This window comes from Saccopteryx leptura, chromosome 1, assembly GCF_036850995.1.
Source record: "Saccopteryx leptura isolate mSacLep1 chromosome 1, mSacLep1_pri_phased_curated, whole genome shotgun sequence".
In the NCBI taxonomy this organism is placed as follows: Eukaryota; Metazoa; Chordata; class Mammalia; order Chiroptera; family Emballonuridae; genus Saccopteryx; species Saccopteryx leptura.
The window spans coordinates 60,757,907-60,775,559 of NC_089503.1; the positions used below are offsets into that span (position 1 = coordinate 60,757,907).

General features: G+C 44.7%; 1 protein-coding gene and 1 long non-coding RNA gene across 2 annotated transcripts in view; one reads left to right on the forward strand and one right to left on the reverse strand.

Moving 5' to 3' along the window:
- The window catches only part of MAP6 (microtubule associated protein 6), an 83,726-nt gene that overhangs the window by 41,017 nt on the left and 25,056 nt on the right, over positions 1-17,653 (reverse strand). The gene's annotated exons all lie outside the window — the stretch shown is intronic.
- LOC136395049 (uncharacterized) lies at positions 1,166-9,872 on the forward strand. Its single transcript, XR_010749260.1, has 4 exons — positions 1,166-1,321; positions 3,370-3,527; positions 4,667-4,743; positions 9,732-9,872. It is a non-coding gene; the product is annotated as an uncharacterized lncRNA (long non-coding RNA).

Here is a 17,653-nt window from a genome sequence, read left to right on the forward strand (position 1 = left end):
TCTAAGGAAGTAATAGCCATGCTCAGAGGCCTCAGAGAAAATGTGAGAATGTTTTTCAGGCCACAAACACCGAGGGGTTTCTAGAATTGCAAGAGGAGCTAGAATTTTTTCACGCAGTGTAAAACTCAGTCTTGTTGGTCATAGCTTGGGCCGGCAACCGGGGGGAGTGGTGCAATGATTTGGCCTGCAAGGTACTTTGGTTGGGTGACTCAGGTCACTTGGACACAATGAGAAGATGGGGATAGGGAGAGACTGGAAGCTGAAGATTCACATGTGTTTTACTTACTAATCACTTTAATAAAAACTTAGTGTCGCCTGACCAGGCGGAGGCGCAGTGGATAGAGCGTTGGACTGGGATGCGGAGGACCCAGGTTCGAGACCCCGAGGACACCAGCTTGAGCGCGGGCTCATCTGGTTTGAGCAAAGCTCACCAGATTGGACCCAAGGTCACTGGCTTGAGTAAGGGGTTACTCAGTCTGCTGAAGGCCCACGGTCAAGGCTCATATGAGAAAGCAATCAATGAATAACAAAAGGTGTCGCAATGAAAAACTGATGATTGATGCTTCTCATCTCTCTCCATTCTTTTTTTTAAGAGGTTTTTTTTTAAATTATTTATTTATTTTATTCATTTTAGAGAGGAGAGAGAGAGGGAGAGAGAGGGGGAGAGAGACAGAGAGAGAGAGAGAGAGAGAAAGGAAAGAGAGACAGGGGGGAGGAGCTGGAAGCATCAACTCCCATATGTGCCTTGACCAGGCAAGCCCAGGGTTTTGAACCGGCGACCTCAGCATTTCCAGGTTGACGCTTTATCCACTGCGCCACCACAGGTCAGGCTATCTCTCTCCATTCTTGTCTGTCTGTCCCTACCTATCCCTCTCTCTGATTCTGTCTCTGTAAAAAAACAACAACAAAAACTTAGTGTCAACTCTTCTAACAAATTATTTAATTCATTTACCAAGTGCCTATAGCAGTTATGAAATGGTTATTACCCTTTACTGAGGGCCTACAATGTGCCAGGTGCTTGGTACTCATTAATTTAATCCTCAGAACCACCTTCTGATACTTTATTTTTTAAAATATTTTTAAAGACTTTATTTATTCCTTTTTAGAGAGGAGAGAGAGAGAGAGAAAGCGAGAGAGAGAGAAGAAGACGAAGAGGAGGAAGAAGAAGAAGAAGGAAGAGGAGGAGGAGGAGGAAGAGGAGGAGGAGGAGGAGGAGGACGAGGCATCAACTCCCATATTCACCTTGACCGGGCAAGCCCAGGGCTTCAAACTGGTGACCTCAGCATTCCAGGATGATGCTTTATCCACTGCGCCAACACAGGTCAGGCACCATGTTTTGAGATGAACATTATTACTGACCATTTTATGGATGAGAAAACTAGGCTCCCAACAGTGAAGTTACTAAGTCCTCAGAGAGACCATGAGCCAGGCACTATGTTAGCACCTGGGCTAACAGATAAGAAGCTCACCATCTAGTGAGGGGCTGAACAGAAAAATAAACAGACTTGAGTCACGTGGTATGAGAGATGCAATGACAGAGAGAAACACAGGGAGCTGAAAAGGCCCCAAGCAAGGCTTCTGATCACACTTAGGGAGTGACAGCTGACATCTTATTATGATAGGTGACAGAGAAAAAGCATCACAAGTTGGAAACAGGCCTACCATCCTATTACTTATCTTTTCCCTTTTTGGAGCCAAACTGGACTATGCAAAACCTAAGAAGGAATGACTGAAAGCAGAAGAAAAAATGTGCAGAGCACCATGACATGGGATCTAAAAGTCATCTCTGTGTTTATAACCATTTAACACAGAAGCTCCTGCATGTGTTTTGCCAACAATGGGTGGGATTAGACCCATTTTTCTGCCACAGGAAACTCTGGGGCCATTAGGGGGCTCCCAGGGATCCTGGGAGAAAGACGGCCGACAATCCAGCAGCGGATGGCCCCACACAGACCACCACTTAATGAGGCTGCGGTGAGGGACAGGATAAAGAGATCAATGAATGCGTAGGGGGAGGGGCAGAAGACCAAATGTGGTATTGTAGGAGCCAGCATCAAAGGCGGTCAGGAACTGACACCCTCAAACAGTCACTACTCTGTATATGTAGTTGTGCTTGTATGTATGTTCCCCTATGTGTGTGTGTGTGTGTGTGTGTTGTCCATGTGTGTGCTTTCTGGCCAACCAGTTAGAGGAGGAAGGGTGGTAATGTAAATAAGTGGAGTGGTCCTTCCCAGTTAGAAATGGATTTGCTTTGTGATTAATCATGATAATGGTGATGATCCTGAAAGCAGCTTACACTACAGAGAACATTCTCTGTGCCAGGAACTGTATGAAGTACATTTATGCATTATCTCATTTAATTTTCACAAAAACCTTATGAGGCAGGCACCATTATTATTCTCATTTTACAGATGAGGCTTTGTGACCTTGGATGGCAGTTAGTACAGATGCTGAGATTAAACGATAATAATATAAAAATAGCTCCGTCTCAAGACTGAATGGAAAATTCAGCTAAGGCACTGAGACAACACCCTGTCCCAAAGTAAGGCATGGGGATCGCAATGCAGGACTCTCAAGGAGAGGCTGGGAGCAACGGAGGAAGAGGATATAGGTGAGAACTCTGTATGTCGTGAAAGGGCCACTTTGCTTCAACTGAAATAGAGAGAGAGGCTCAAGGGCACCTGGATCTTAGGGCTGGTAGATCTTGGGGGATGTGTGAACTAATAGTGACTCTCAGAGAAACCTAAAGGGTCAGAAACAGCTGGCTAGTCTGTCCAGGAGCAGAGAGAAGGAGACATGGCTGTGTTGGGGGTGACTTGTGCTGTCTGTTGGTTAAGTCGAAGAAGACATGGTGAAGTTTCCATGGCCAGATGGGGTAAGGAGGGCCACCTCTAGGAGCCAAAAGATTTTAGCATAAAGAAGCTAGAAGGAATATAGGATGCAAAGGGTGGAGAAAGGAATATGGGTCCAGCCTGAGAGATTCACCTTTAGCAACGTACCTGCAGGGAGAGATTGCAGTGATGATTAGGGGCCTCCAGAGAACCCAGCAAAGGACCCACAAGACAGAGTCCACCCTAAACACCTGCCAGTTGAGAGCATGGGTCACTGTGACCACACAAGCTCAAGCAGCAACTCTTCTCTCCCCTCACCTCCCGCTCTTGCTCCCTGATTCCCAGCCCTGGGCAAGTAAGGCAGGTGGGTAGAAGCCCCACTGAGGCTTCTCCTCTGGAGTAGGCCAGAGCTGCAGGAGGGAGCAAGTATGGACTTCACGTAGACTAACATCTTGACTATAACATGGGACTAGACATTTAAATGACTGGAGGACTTTTTTTTATTCATTTATTTTAAAGATATTTATTGATTTTACAGAGAGAAGAGGGAGGTGGCGAGAAGTATCAACCTATAGTTGTTTCACTTTACCTATTCATGGATTGCCTGGCATATGTGCCTTCACCAGGCAAGCCCAAGGTTTTGAACCAGCGACCTCAGTGTTCCAGGTCGATGCTCTATCCACTGCTCCACCACAGGTCAGGCAAGGAGGACTTATTTTTAATTGAAATTTGCTGTACAAGTTATAGAACTTACCCCAAATTTCATGCAAGTATGGGGGGAAGAACTTGCCCCACAGAATAAATTTAAAAGGGTCATGGGAAGCAAAAATAAAGTCACCTTACCATTATGTCCTGAGTACATCTGTCCAATGCAAATGTTACAATTAGTGAAAACATACAGTATACCAGAAGCTTTATCTTCATCTATTTTAATCTAAAACCAATCCTTCAAGATAGAAGTTATTATATCTATTTTACAGATTAGAACATGGAGGTTCAGAGAGGTAAAGTGACCTGTCTAAAGTCATAGAGCTGGCAAGTGGCGGTGCCAGGATCCAAACTCACAAAGACCACAAGCTTGAATCTTTCTATTGTCTTTGCTTGGAACGCTAGCTGGTCAACGTGTGCTGAAAATCGTAGTGGTTCCCAGGATGGGAACTTTCTTGGTATCCTGAAATCACAAGTACATTTATTCTGAATTAATTCTCATGCATTCAGTAAAGATTTCACCACAAAAGATAAAAGGCTTTGCTCTAAATACTAAGTTACACAAAATGTATTTTCAAAAATTTTGAGACCAAAGGGATTGGAGAGAAAACAGTTGCTTCCATCACTTGACTGTTTGCCAAAGGATTAATATAAACTGCTGTAGTCATAACCAAATAAAACAACCAAAGAGGCCAGCTCTAGATCTGAATTCGTCTGTCAAACGAGGCTGGCGACACACTGGTGGGTCCCACGGTGGAGCTCTGACGGACAGTGAGAGGAGAGCCGCGCAGGGGTGGGCGGGAGAGGGGAAAGTCAGTCAGTGAGTGTATGTACATCTTGTTGACACAGGAGCAAAAGTTCCGATTCTTGTTCATAAGATATATATTAATTTTAATATTTCCTACTGATGCATTTAAAATATCCACAGCAGTGAGATATCTAGAGCAAGGAAAAGACCAGGGCCTACCTACCTTAGTAAAGAGTGCTTGACAGAAACACACTATTGGACTTCAAATCTGTGTCTCTGTGAGGATATGGGCGTGTGCTATTGGAGTTATAATCACTACCACTGCCATCACCACCATCACTGTCGCAGTCCTCAATGTGCTCATATCTTTCTGTCTCAGCCCTCCCCATGAAGTCTGCCTGCTAGAATCAGAGAACCAGCAGGTACCCTGGGCTTAACCAATCTCCACCTTCATGGGTAAGTCTGTGCCTTTGTCTGGCTTTGGTGCCAGAGAAATACTGGCCTTTCAGAATGAGCTGGGAAGTGTTCTCTTCTATTTTTTGAAAGAGTTTGTGAGGCCGTGGCTGGTTGGCTCAGTGGTAGAGCTTCGGCCCAGCGTGTGGATGTCCCAGGTTTGATTCTCGGTTAGGGCACACAGGAGAGGTGACCATCTGGTCTCCACCCTTTCCCCTTCCCTTCTCCCCTTTCCTCTCCCACAGCCATGGCTTGATTGGTTCAAGTGCACTGGCCCCAGGCACTGAGGATGGCTCTGTAGAGCCTCCTCCTCAGGTGCTAAACATAGCTCGGTTGCAAGCAAGGCCTCAGACAGGGGTTGCCAGGTGGATCCCAGTCAGGGCACTTGTGGGAGTCTGTCTCTTTATCTCCCTTCCTCTTACTTGGAAAAAATTTTAAAAAAAGTTTTTGAAGGATTGATATTAATTCTTCTTTGAATATTTGGTAGAATTCACTGGCTTAATATTTTTGTAACTCATTGTACTACTGTATAGTTGACGTTCATAAAGAATACTGTGTTGAAATAAATCTGTTTATATAATTTTGTATCTTATCTAATTTATTATGAATACTTTACACAAATATTTAAAAGAGTCTACTTGATATATGATAGAATATTACAAAATGTCCAGACTGGAGGCCAAATTTCAGACTATTTATACCAGGACTTGAATTTTATAGTTGTGACCTAGTAATCAGTACTAAAAATAAATACCTACAAATTCCTCTAGGTGCCCCGTAAAATTCACTCAACCAAGTCCTGCACTGTGTTCCAGCTTCCTACCTGTATCCCTCTTAAACTCATTATTCATTAAAGGAATTCATAACCACATTTAAATATATACAAATGATGCACTTAGATTTCAAAAAAAGTAGTGAGTGGTTTTAAGTGTTTCATTAATAACAAGGATCTGTTATTTTTTTAAGAACAGCTAGCTGTTCTCAAACTTGGAATGTCAAACATTACCAGAAAATTCCTTCTCTCCCCTGGGGTGAAGCCCTGGAATCTGTATTTTTTAAATTGATTGATTTGAAAGAGAGAGAGAGAGAGATTTGTTGCTCCACTTATTTATGCATGCATTGCTTAATTCTTGCAGGTGCCCTGACCAGTGATCAAACCTGTAACCTTGTATCAGGATGATGCTCTAACCAATTGAGCTACCTGGCCAGAGATGGAATCTTTTTTATTTTTATTTTTATTTTTGTATTTTTCCAAAGTTAGAAGCGGGGAGGCAGTCTGACAGATTCCTGCATATGCCCGACTGGAATCCACCCGACATGCCCACCAGTGGGCGATGCTCTGCCCATCTGGGGTGTTGCTCCATTGCAACTGGAGCCATTCTAGTGCCTGAGGCAGAGGCCACGGAGCTGTCCTCAGCGCCTGGGCCAACTCTGCTCCAATGGAGCCCTGGCTGTGGGAGGGGAAGAGAGAGACAGAGAGGAAGGAGGGGGGAAGGGTGGAGAAGCAGATGGGTGCTTCTGTGTGCCCTGACCGGGAATTGAACCTGGAACTTCCACATGCCGGGCTGATGTTCTATCGCTGAGCCAACCAGCCAGGGCTGGAATCTGTATTTTAACAGATTCCTTGGGTGATTCTAATGCAGTTGGTCAGAAGAATACACTTTGAGAAAGACCAGTTTAAAGTTATTGTGACCATGTGGCTGAAAGGTGATGAATAAAAGAAATAGTGTCTGCAAAGGGTCTGTCACAGTGCCTGGCTATAGGCAGCATACTGTGGGTTCTAGTGTAACTTCTTTAAGTACAATCTAAATTACCTGTGCCTTGAAGAGGGTTACACCTGGGTAAATCAAATCATTGGTAGGATTGAAGGCCATATCGCTTCCACAATTCCCATTCATTCTCAACAATAACAAAGCATGTCATAGCAGAAAGAGCTTGGGTTTGGAATCCCAAATATGCCATTTATCAGTTGTGTAACTTCAAGAAAGTCACCTGACCTTTCTAAATCTCAGTTTCCTTATCTGTAAAACAGGAAGAATGTCACCTACTCTGTGTGGCAATGTGAGGATTTAATGAAATACATTAGAAGTATATATGTTTCTTCTCAAACCTGCAACCTTTGCCCTTTGCCTAACCCCTTCCCATGCTTCCTCCTTCAGATGGGATCATTTAACAGAGGGTCAGAAGCACATAGCAGAAAGGCAGCTTCACAACTCTGATAATGAATAGCTGTCAGGTGTGCCTGTCTTAGCCAACAAAACTGAAACATAAACAGGGGCAGAAAGAGGCAGATTCAAAGGCTGGTGACCAGAAGGTCACAGCAACTAGATCACATCTGAATCTAGCTCTTTCATTGTGTGCTTCTGAACACAAATTTCAACATAAGACAAGTGAAATTCATTTGAAAGAGAAGATACTTGTATCCTTGAGTGCTTTGATAAATTTGAGGGGAGACAGAAAAGAATATCAAGATCAGGTTTAAAAAGAGATCAATGAAAAATGATCATTTCTGCTGTCCCAGGAGATAGACATTGGCTATCCAATTATGTTACTTAGATGGAATAACACAATTCCATCCAGCAAATGCCACCTGCAAAGGCATTTCTGGTATATTTTGCTGTAAGGGACAGCAAGAGTTTGAATGAGTTAATCTCTACCAAGGGCGAAATTACCTCTTTGGGCACCATCTAGATAGCTCCTACTTTAAATTCATTAATTTAATCAACAGACAGCTAAGTTTATAATGATGAGAGTCTCCTTTGATTCCTTTTATATCCATTTCCTACTAGGGCTTTGGGGTCCAAGTGATTAGCTCTGTGACTTTGGGGCAAGTTAATTTACCTCACTGAGCTCTATTTAATTCTCACTTTATCCCCATTAACTCTATTCTATTTCCTGAAAAATGAGGTATAGGGAGTGCCTTACCCTAGGTCACTTAGCTAGTGAGTGGTAGAACTGAACCCCAGCAGGTTCCCTCTGGTCCTCATCTATTTCAACTCTGGGGACTTGCCCAAGAACACCAAGATAGGTGGGCAAGATCTTTCTTTCAGATGTTCTTTTGGGTCTTCCCCTGTCCAACCATTTGAGATTATAATCTGTCAGAGGGAAGAGTCCAAGTGTAATTCTTGGGCAAAAGTGTATAAAAAATGTCTCTTTCTTTATGCACTTTTGGATTAGATAAAGAAGATTTGGTACATGCATACAATGGAATACTGCCATAAGAAATGATGACATATTGCCATTTATGACAACATAGATGGACCTTGATAACATTATGCTAACTAAAATAAGTAAATCGGAAAAAGCTAAGAACTATATGATTTCATACATACGTGTGATATAAAACTGAGACCTATGGACATAGGTAAAAGTGAAGTGGTTACGGAGGAGAAGAAGGCAGGGGGGGAAAGAGGGAGAAATATACGGTGACAGAAAATGATTTGACTTTGGATGATGGGCACACAACACAATCAACAGTTCAAATGCTACAGAGATGTTTACCTGAAAACTATGTACTCTTATCGATCAATGTCACCCTGTTAAATTTAATTTTAAAAATAAAAATAGGCCTGACCAGGCAGTGGCACAGTGAATAGAGTGTCAGACTGGGACGCGGAGTACCCAGGTTAGAAACTCCGAGGTTGCCGGCTTGAGCACGAGCTAGCTTGAGCGAGGGGTCGCTGGCTTAAGCATGGGATCATAGATATGACCCCATAGTCACTGGCGTGAGCCCAAAGGTCACTGGCTTGAAGCCCAAGGTCACTGGCTTGAGCCCAAGGTCACTAGTTTGAACAATGAAGCCCAAGGTCGTTGGCTTGAGCAAGGGATCACTTGCTCTGCTGTAGCCCCCCAGACAAGGCACATATGAAAAAGCAATCACTGAACAACTAAGGAGCTACAACGAAGAATTGATGCTTCTCATCTCTCTCCCTTCCTGTCTTTTGGTTCCAATCTGTCCCTCTCTCTGACTCTCTGTCCCTGTTAAACAAACAAACAAACAAAATAAATAAATGAAAATAGCCTGACCAGGCAGTGGCGTAGTGGATAGAGCATTGGACTGGGGCACGGAGGACCCAGGTTCGAAACCCTGAGGTCACCGACTTGAGCACAAGCTCATCCAGTTTAAGCGCGGGCTCACCAGCTTGAGCGTAGAGTTGTTGGCTTGACTGTGGGATCATAGACATGGCCCCATGGTTGCTGGCTTGAGCCCAAAGGTCACTGGCTTGAGCAAGGGGTCACTTGATCTACTGTAACCCCCCCAGTCAAGGCACATATGAGAAAGCAATCATTGAACTAAGGTGACACAATGAAGAAGTGATGCTTCTCATCTCTCTCCCTTCCTGTCTGTCTGTCCCTATCTCTGACTCTCTCTCTGTCTCTGTCAAAAAAATAAATAAAAATAAAAATAATTACAAAAAAGGAAATGCCTCTCAAAAATGGATAGTCACAAGTGAATCAGACAACACAAACTTTAAATGCTCCCACAATTCTTAGATGTAATGAAATATATCTAATTATCTTCTTACTTTCTCACAGAATACATATCCTCAGCTATCATCATTTTTGCTTTTTATGATTATAAAATATACTGTTTTTTTATGCAAAGAAGATGTAAGGACCTCAAAGGTGTACATAACAAATTTTCAGATAGAGTAGCATTCTTCTGCCTGACCTGTGGTGGCGCAGTGTATAAAGTGTTGACCTAGAAAGCTGAGGTTGCTGGTTTGAAATCTGGAAATCTGGGCTTGCCTGGTCTGGCACATATAAGAGTTGATGCTCCGCTCCCTTCTCTCTCTCTCTCTCTCTCTCTCTCTCTCCTCCCTAAAAAAAAGTGTAGGGTTCTTCTGCCCTGGCTACATTTATCCCGATGTGCAGAGGTTGCCGGTTTGATCCCTGGTCAGGGCACATACAGGAACAGATAAATGTTTCCATGTGTTTCTCCCTTCCTCTCTCTCTAAAATCAATCAATACTTTTTTTTCTTCTGGATTAGGAAAGAGAAGAAACAACAAAACCCAGCCTAGAGAGTTAAGACTGGGGAAAAGTCATGGGAATTGGAGTCCTTTATCCATGCCTCCAGCCAGCAGGCCCACCAGCAGTTCTTAGTCTCGAACTTTAGAGCTGGCAGACATTCCAGAGGTAATTTAATAAAGTATGTTAATTTTACAGATTGGGAAAATGAAGCTGAGAGAAGTAACTGCATTAAGTCACACAGCAAACTCGTTGCTCAGATATGGTGTCATTAAAAACAATATATATCCCTGGCCAGTTGGCTTGGTGGTAGAGTGTCGGCCCAGCATGTGGAAGTCCTGGGTTTGATTCCCAGCCAGGGCACACAGGAGAAGCGCCCATCTGCTTCTCCACCCCTCCCCCTCTCCTTCCTCTCTGTCTCTCTCTTCCCCTACTGCAGCCAAGGCTCCGTTAGAGCAACGTTGGCCAGGCACTGAGGATGGCATCATGGCCTTTGCCTCAGGCACTAGAATGGTTCCAGCTGCAATGGAGCAACGCCCCAGCTGGGCAGAGCATCGCCCCCTAGTGGGTTTGCTGGGTGGGTCCCGCCAACGCCCCAGATGGGCAGAGTATCGCCCTCTAGTGGGCTTCACGGGTGGGTCCTGGCCAGGCACATGCGGGAGTCTGTCTCTCTGCCTCCCAGGTTCTCACTTCAGAAAAGAAACATAAAAAACACCAATATATAATATTTGCACAAAACCTAGCAGTTAGCACAGTACCTTTACATAAGTATTTCATTTGAGTTACCACTTACAGGGTATTAGAAATTACTCCATCATGTTCTACAAGTTTATTGGTGTTTGCTCATAAATCCCCATTTCATGGAACTTGTGAAGGCAACTGATCTTTCCAACAGGTCTACTTGCTTGTTGTCCTTTATGTTAATCTTCATATAACTTAAAATTAAGTCTCCTTCCTTTGGCAGATACTCCGAGCAAACTTATGATTTTCTTTTTTTAAAATTTATTTATTGATTAGAGAGAGGAGAGAGAGAGAGAGAGAAGGGGGGAGGAGCAGGAAACATCAACTCTGATATGTGCTTTGACTAGGCAAGCCCAGGGTTTTGAACCAGCGACCTCAGCATTCCAGGTTGACGCTCTATCCACTGCACCATCACAGGTGAGGTGCAAACTTATAATTTTCCATCAGTAAGTGTTGGCTGAGGGATTGCTGGGTGATGCTCAATAATTCTCTCACTCATTTATTCAACATATATTAACCTAGGTGCTATAGTAGATTAGGATAAAATACCTCTATTGTATCAGAACAGACAAAGTCCCTGCTGTCTTGGAGAGCAGTGATTCATATTCCAGTGAGGGGAGATGGATAATAAACCAATGAGTGGCCCTGGCTGGTTGGCTCAGTGCTAGAGCGTCGGCCAGCATGTGGATATCCTGGGTTCGATTCCCAGTCAGGGCACACAGGAGAAAGCGCCCATCTGCTTCTCTACTCCTCCCCCTCTCACTTCTCTCTCTCTCTCTTCTCCTTCCCTCCTGCAGTCATTGCTTGATTGGAGCGAGTTGGCCCCAGGCGCTGAGGATGGCTTCATAGCCTCTACCTCAGGCACTAAAAGATTGCTTTCGTTGCAATGGAGCAAGGGGCCCAGATGGGCAGAGCATCAACCCTTAGTCTGTCTCCGTCTCCCCTCCTCTCACTGAATGAATGAATGAACCAATGAGCAATTCTATATTATGTCAGATGGTGTGAGTTCTAATCAGACAGGGTGACAGAGACCCATGTATTGTGCTTGTGTACATACCTATGTGCTCTGGTGAAGCGACAAATGAGCAGAGACCTGAAGGAAGTGAGCCTGTGGACACCTGGGGGAAGAGTGCTCTGTCTAGACAATATGCTTAGACCCTGAGGTAAGAGGTGTGTGTGAAAAACCAAGGCTGGTGCCAGGAGACTGGAGCTAATGAGGGGTGAGGAGGAGGAGTGGGAGAAAAGACCAGAGAAAGAAAGACAGATGGGGCAGACCCCTGCACTTCGGAGTGAGGGATTGGGTTTTATTCTGTGTGAGATGGGGAGCCACTGGAGGATTTAAGCAGGCCTCATCTAGCACTAAGCCACACAGTTTGCTTTTTGTTTTAGGAAGTTAAGAACAGATACTGCCTGTGTAATGAGGAGGCAGGGGGACCAGATAGGAGGCTACGTCAGTCATCCAGATGAGAGGTGACAGTGGACTGGGCCACAGCAGCTGTGTCCTATCACCAGGCCAGGCAGAAGAGACTCTGAGTAAAGATATTTGCTGAGTAAAGGAATAATCTTGCACAGGAAGTCTGTAAAAAGTCCTAAGGGCAAATATACGAGAGGATTTACTTTGCCTTATGAGAGAGGAGATGGAAATGTAGAAGACAACATGACTTGACTTTTGAGGATTAAGAATTCTCCAAAGATGGGAGACATAGGGCTCTGCATTGCCAAAATCGTGAAGGCGAATTCCACAAAGACCCCCAATGTGTGGCTGTGGTCGGGGTCCTGGAGGGCAGGGGACATGGGGGTGCAAGACAGTCAGTGAAGCCAGATGGAGGGGAGCCAGAACTGTATGCTGCGGAGCCCTGATCGTATTTCTCCGTTCCTCCTGTGAGATGCCGGGCCAGTATGCTGAGAAGTCCTGATCCTATTTCTCCGTTCCTCCTGTGAGGTGCCGGGCCAGTATGCTGAGAAGTCCTGATCCTATTTCTCCGTTCCTCCTGTGAGGTGCCGGGCCAGGAGGGCTGAGCAGGACAAAGTTTCTGCCTCCAGTGGCTTCTGACCTGGTTTCAGTAGAAGGACTTCGAGGTGCTGGTGCTGGGAGTCAATGACTGGGACACTTGTTCCCTTGTTGGGCTGTGTGTCTTTTCCAGTTTTTATGAAGCCCTCCCCCATGTCTGTCCCCTCTCCACCCTGGGCAGGCGAAGCTGGTCACAGTTGCTGCTGCTCTTCTGCCCTAGAACTTCCAGAGGGTCTTCACGCACTTAGAAATGGGTTCTTCAGACCACAGCGGAAACTTGGGCTCTTTCTTCGATTAACAGATATGCTGACTTCAAAATATTGTGCAGAAAAAGTTCTCCCTTTTCTTTTAATGAGGATTTAAGGGCTATTAAAACTCTATTCGTCATTTGTCATCTTGTAGCTATAAAGAGACACCCTTTTATTATTCTTTCACTGAGCTTTCTCACACCAAATTACTAAGGAGGTAATTACCAACATAATAATTACTGCATAATTACTAGGCAGTGGGAAAGAAAATGTGGAGCAAAATAAGTGGCCAGGATTGGGGTTATGTCAGAGACCCGAGAAGAACGATCCCTGAGAAAGGCAGGAAACGGAATGTTTTTCATTTCATGACATGAGAGATACATCGCCAAGGTTTTAGACAAGGAGTTAGTTGGAAGCATGGCTTTTAACCTCCCTCCTGGGATCCAGCATCTTCTTAGAGGCAGTTTGGTGGGAGAGCAAGGGGCTCCAACCATCAAACAAAGCCTGCCTGCAGTCTCATCCATGTCTTCCTTCCCATGAAGCCTCGGACCGGGGAATGGATATACCCGAGCCTCACTGTATGAAAGTAAAATGACAAAAATGTACCTTCTGCAAGGATTAAAAGCATAAACTCCAAAGACAAAGAGTGGTGCTTACTCACTGTGAGTTCATCTCCTTGACTCCTTTCAGTCACCAACAGTTTACACAGCATCCATGTGCCCAAACCGAATTAGGCAAGGCCAGAGAACCTAGCAATTATTCACTAATTTTCAATAATTCTTATCCAAATGTTTTCCCTTGTAAGTGCCAAAATGACTTTCAGTTAGTCTGTCAGTTTATATTTTTAAAACTTTGAGAGTGAAAATAGAAACCCATGGGGATAAACATGGAACTTGAACTCACACAGCTGCATCGCAGGCCATGCTGAAACTGTGGGTGGAGCCTCTGGGCAGTCTGGAGCCTGGCTGCGTTCCTTTCTGAGGCTATCAGGACATCTGTAACTTTAGCCTCCCCTAGTCACTGGCCCCAGACAGTCAGAGAAGCGGGGGCCAGGGCTTTCGGGTGAACTCTCTTTGTTGTCAGCAGATGCTATACGAGGCAGGCAACCCAAACATAATTCTCTTTTAAGGAGCAGACATGTATAAGGTCCTGAAGCATGGTGAAGGCTTTGGTTGTAATAAGTACATGGGGTCTCTTTACATATGTATAGTATTTTACCCTGTAGAGTCTAGAATGTGCCTAGCATTGTTTTCTCTAGGCTGGTCTCCAACTTCAGTGTTTCTAAGAATCATCTTGGGTGGGGGTGGGGGCTAGTTAAAATGCATCCCAGGATGCATTTAACCCCATTTTAACCCCATCCTCATAGTCTGATTCTGGGTCCCAGGAAGCTGAATGTTAAACAACACTCCATGTGGTTCTGATGCAGGTCCATGAACTATTTACTTGATCTGAGCAACAAGTTTGGGATATAAACAGAATAAACATTATTCGAAGGAAGGGAGGAAGGGAGGAAGGGAGGAAGGGGGGAAGGGGGGAGGGAGAGAGGGAGGGAGGGAGAGAGGGAGGGAGGGAGAGAGGGAGGGAGGGAGAGAGGGAGGGAGGGAGAGAGGGAGGGAGGGAAGGAGGGAGGAAATGACATTCATTATGATGTTTTGAATTAATAATGGTGAAAAATTGAAAGTAAAATGTCCAGCAATGGGGGAATGGTTAAATAAAATATGCTATAGCCACGTGATGGAACAGTATGCAATCATTTAACTGGTGTAAATAAGGAGTTTGTAATGCCTTGGGAAAAATTCAAAAATACTAAGGTGGCCCTTCCTGAGCGCTTATTTGCTCAAGCTCCTCTCACAGATCACCTCTAGCCCTTGTTACAGCTCTCATGTTGGCTGTTATCATTCCCGTGAAGTGTCCTGCTCAAGATCATGCAAAACTGGATGAATTGATTAAAAAAAAAAACTGATCTAAACAATAAATTGATCTGAGAAACACTGATTGAGGTGGCATTTTGGTCTCTCCAGCAGGTCTGCACATTGTAGCAGATGATACGAACTTTCCCTTCAAACATGACTGGCTCCCATTAGGACATAAGTGCTCTGGGGGTAACAGGAACTATAAGGCCTCTGGCTGTATCAATAAAAAGGAGATATGATCCAGATATACACTTCTTACCCCATATGTTGCATTTTAAATCTTAATGCTCTTTTCAGAAATATCTAAGCAAAACAATCCCCCATTCTTTTCTACCTGTTAAACGCATTTTTTTTCTTTTCATCACCAACAGTTTACACAGCATCCATGTGCCAAAACCGAATTAGGCAAGGCCAGAATCTGGCCTTACCAAAGTTACTAAAATACACAAAAAATACCCAATTCAAAACCTGGTGAAGTAACTAAAATGGGCACCCTGGCTAAGATGGCACAATAGCGTTCACTTAGGAATTCCACTTGGAATCAATCTGTCATGCTGGCCTCAGTTATTCTTTTTTTTTCTTTTTTTAGATTTTACTTATTCACTTTAGAGAGAGGAGACAGAGAGAGAGAGAGAGAGAGACAGACAGACAGAGAGAGAAGGGAGGGAGGAGCAGAAGGCATCAACTCCCATATGTGCCTTGACCAGGGAAGCCTGGGGTTTTGAACCAGCAACCTCAGTGTTCCAGGTCGATGCTTTTACCCACTGCGCCACCGCAGGTCAGCCAGTTATTCATTTTTAACCAGGCAGATTCAGGATGCAAATGCAGGGGACATTTCACAATAAACTCCATGCTTTTTTCTCAAAGCTACATGCCTTATTCAAAAGAACTTTGTAGAAAGTGGGATACAGAACTAAAAATGCATGACTTTAACCTTATAAAAATAGGCATAGAGAAAAAGACAAAGAAATATCAAAATCAAAGCACCTGTTGCCTGACCAAGCGGTGGCGCAGTGGATAGAGCATCAGACTGTAATGCAGAGGACCCAGGTTCAAGACCCCAAGGTCGCCAGCTTGAGCGCAGGCTCATCTGGCTTGAGCAAAAAAAAAAAAAGCTCACCAGCTTGGACCCAAGCTCACTGGCTCGAGCAAGGGGTTACTCGGTCTGCTGAAGGTCCACGGTCAAGGCACATATGAGAAAGCAATCAATGAACTAAGGTGTCACAATGAAAAATTGATGATTGATGCTTCTCATCTCTCTCCGTTCCTGTCTGTCTGTTCCTATCTATCCCTCTCTCTGACTCTCTCTGTCGCTGTAAAAAAAAAAAAAAAAAGAAAATTAAAGCACCTGTATATGAGTGGAGGCATTTGGGTGACTAAAAGTTTTGTTTTCTTCTTTCCTACTAAGTTGTATTTTTAAAAAAAAACTAAATTTCCTTTAAAAAACATAGGGAAAGAGAGAAGTAGGAAGAGAGGAAGGCAGGAAGGAAGAGAGAGAGAAATACTATTGTTAAATGGCCTCAAGTAGTCCTTGGGGGCAGCTGTGTGAGCCCCTGTGCTTCTGCAGGTTTCCTCCGAGTCCCGGCGGAGGCTGGCTGCGCTCATTCCCAACCTTGCTCTCACAGCTGACTCTCTCCCACTCCATTAAACACACACCAGTCTGTCACTTTTGTTTCCACTTGATTTCCACTCTCCCTTCTGGCTAGCGGCCACGGAGTCCTCTTGGCAACCTCCATACTGGTTCCCATGGATACCCTCGACTCGCAGACAGGCGGCTGCTCTGAGCAGATGGTCGCCAGCACTGCACTGGTAACAGGCTGAGAACCTCTGAGTTATCCATCACCCTGCATCCTTCTGTTCACCCTTCCCCAACACACCGCACACGTGCACGTGAACACACACACGCACACGCACACATACCTTTTCCTAGATCCTGCTTGGTTCTGGCCTTGACAGGGGACTCAGGACATTTCAAATATCACAAATACTACAACAATTGCTTACCATTACTGAACAATGACTATCTGGTAGACAACGACCTATGAAGTGCTTTGCATAGAAAGGGAAAGAAATAATTTACCAGTGCAGTTTAAGGAGTTCAGTTTTTCTGACCCAATTAAAACATGACTGTTTGGACCAAGTTTTTTGTGGATTAGTGTGAACTGTTTATATGCATATGAGTAATCCCAGAAGCATACTGAAATTTCAGGTTACTGGGCTTGACTTTAGCAATTCTGATTCAGAAAGTCTGGAGTAGGACCCAGGAGTCTGGATGGGGCCCAGGAAGCCGCACTGTAACTAAGCACTCCATGGGATTTCAATGCAGGGAGTCTGGCCGACTTGAGAGGTAACCTCCCCCAGCTCAGGTATTCTCAGACTTGACAGTGCCCGCGGATCTTTTAAAAGTGCAATCTGACTTAGTATGTTCAGGCGACTACCTGAGATTCTGTATTTCTGATTAGCTCCCAGGTGAGCTGATACTGTAGGGCCATTGACCACACTTTGAGTAATAAGAACCTAGATGGTCAGCCTCTCAAGGCTTATAGCACTTACCTGCCAAAAGCCCAATTAGCTAAGCCATAGACTTAGCAATTATTCAATAGTTTGGTTCAGAGAGGGCGCAGAACAGTGACCCCGCTTCCTGCCAGTGCGCTCCACGAGCAGAACTGTGTCCACGTGTCCACTGGCACAAGAGTTCTTGACACTACACCAACAGTGCCTAGATTTCTGGTCACATCCTGCCATTCCCTGGCAGAAGGTCTCTGCCCAGGTCTTATACTGTCCCTGTTTCCTGTGCTTGGCTTCTCACACCTCAGGCCTCTGCACATGCTGTTTAGGGCATGTGGCAGGCGCAACCCCACCTCCTGACCTCCGTTACCTGGAACCCTGCTGACTGCACTGCACCCCAGTGTCTCAGCACACCCTGTCTACACATCACCAGCAACCCATTAGAGGGGATAACAAAACATCTCATTCATAAAAGCAACAAACTCTAGAAAATATCTGGGGGAAAAAACACAAAGAAAAAAAA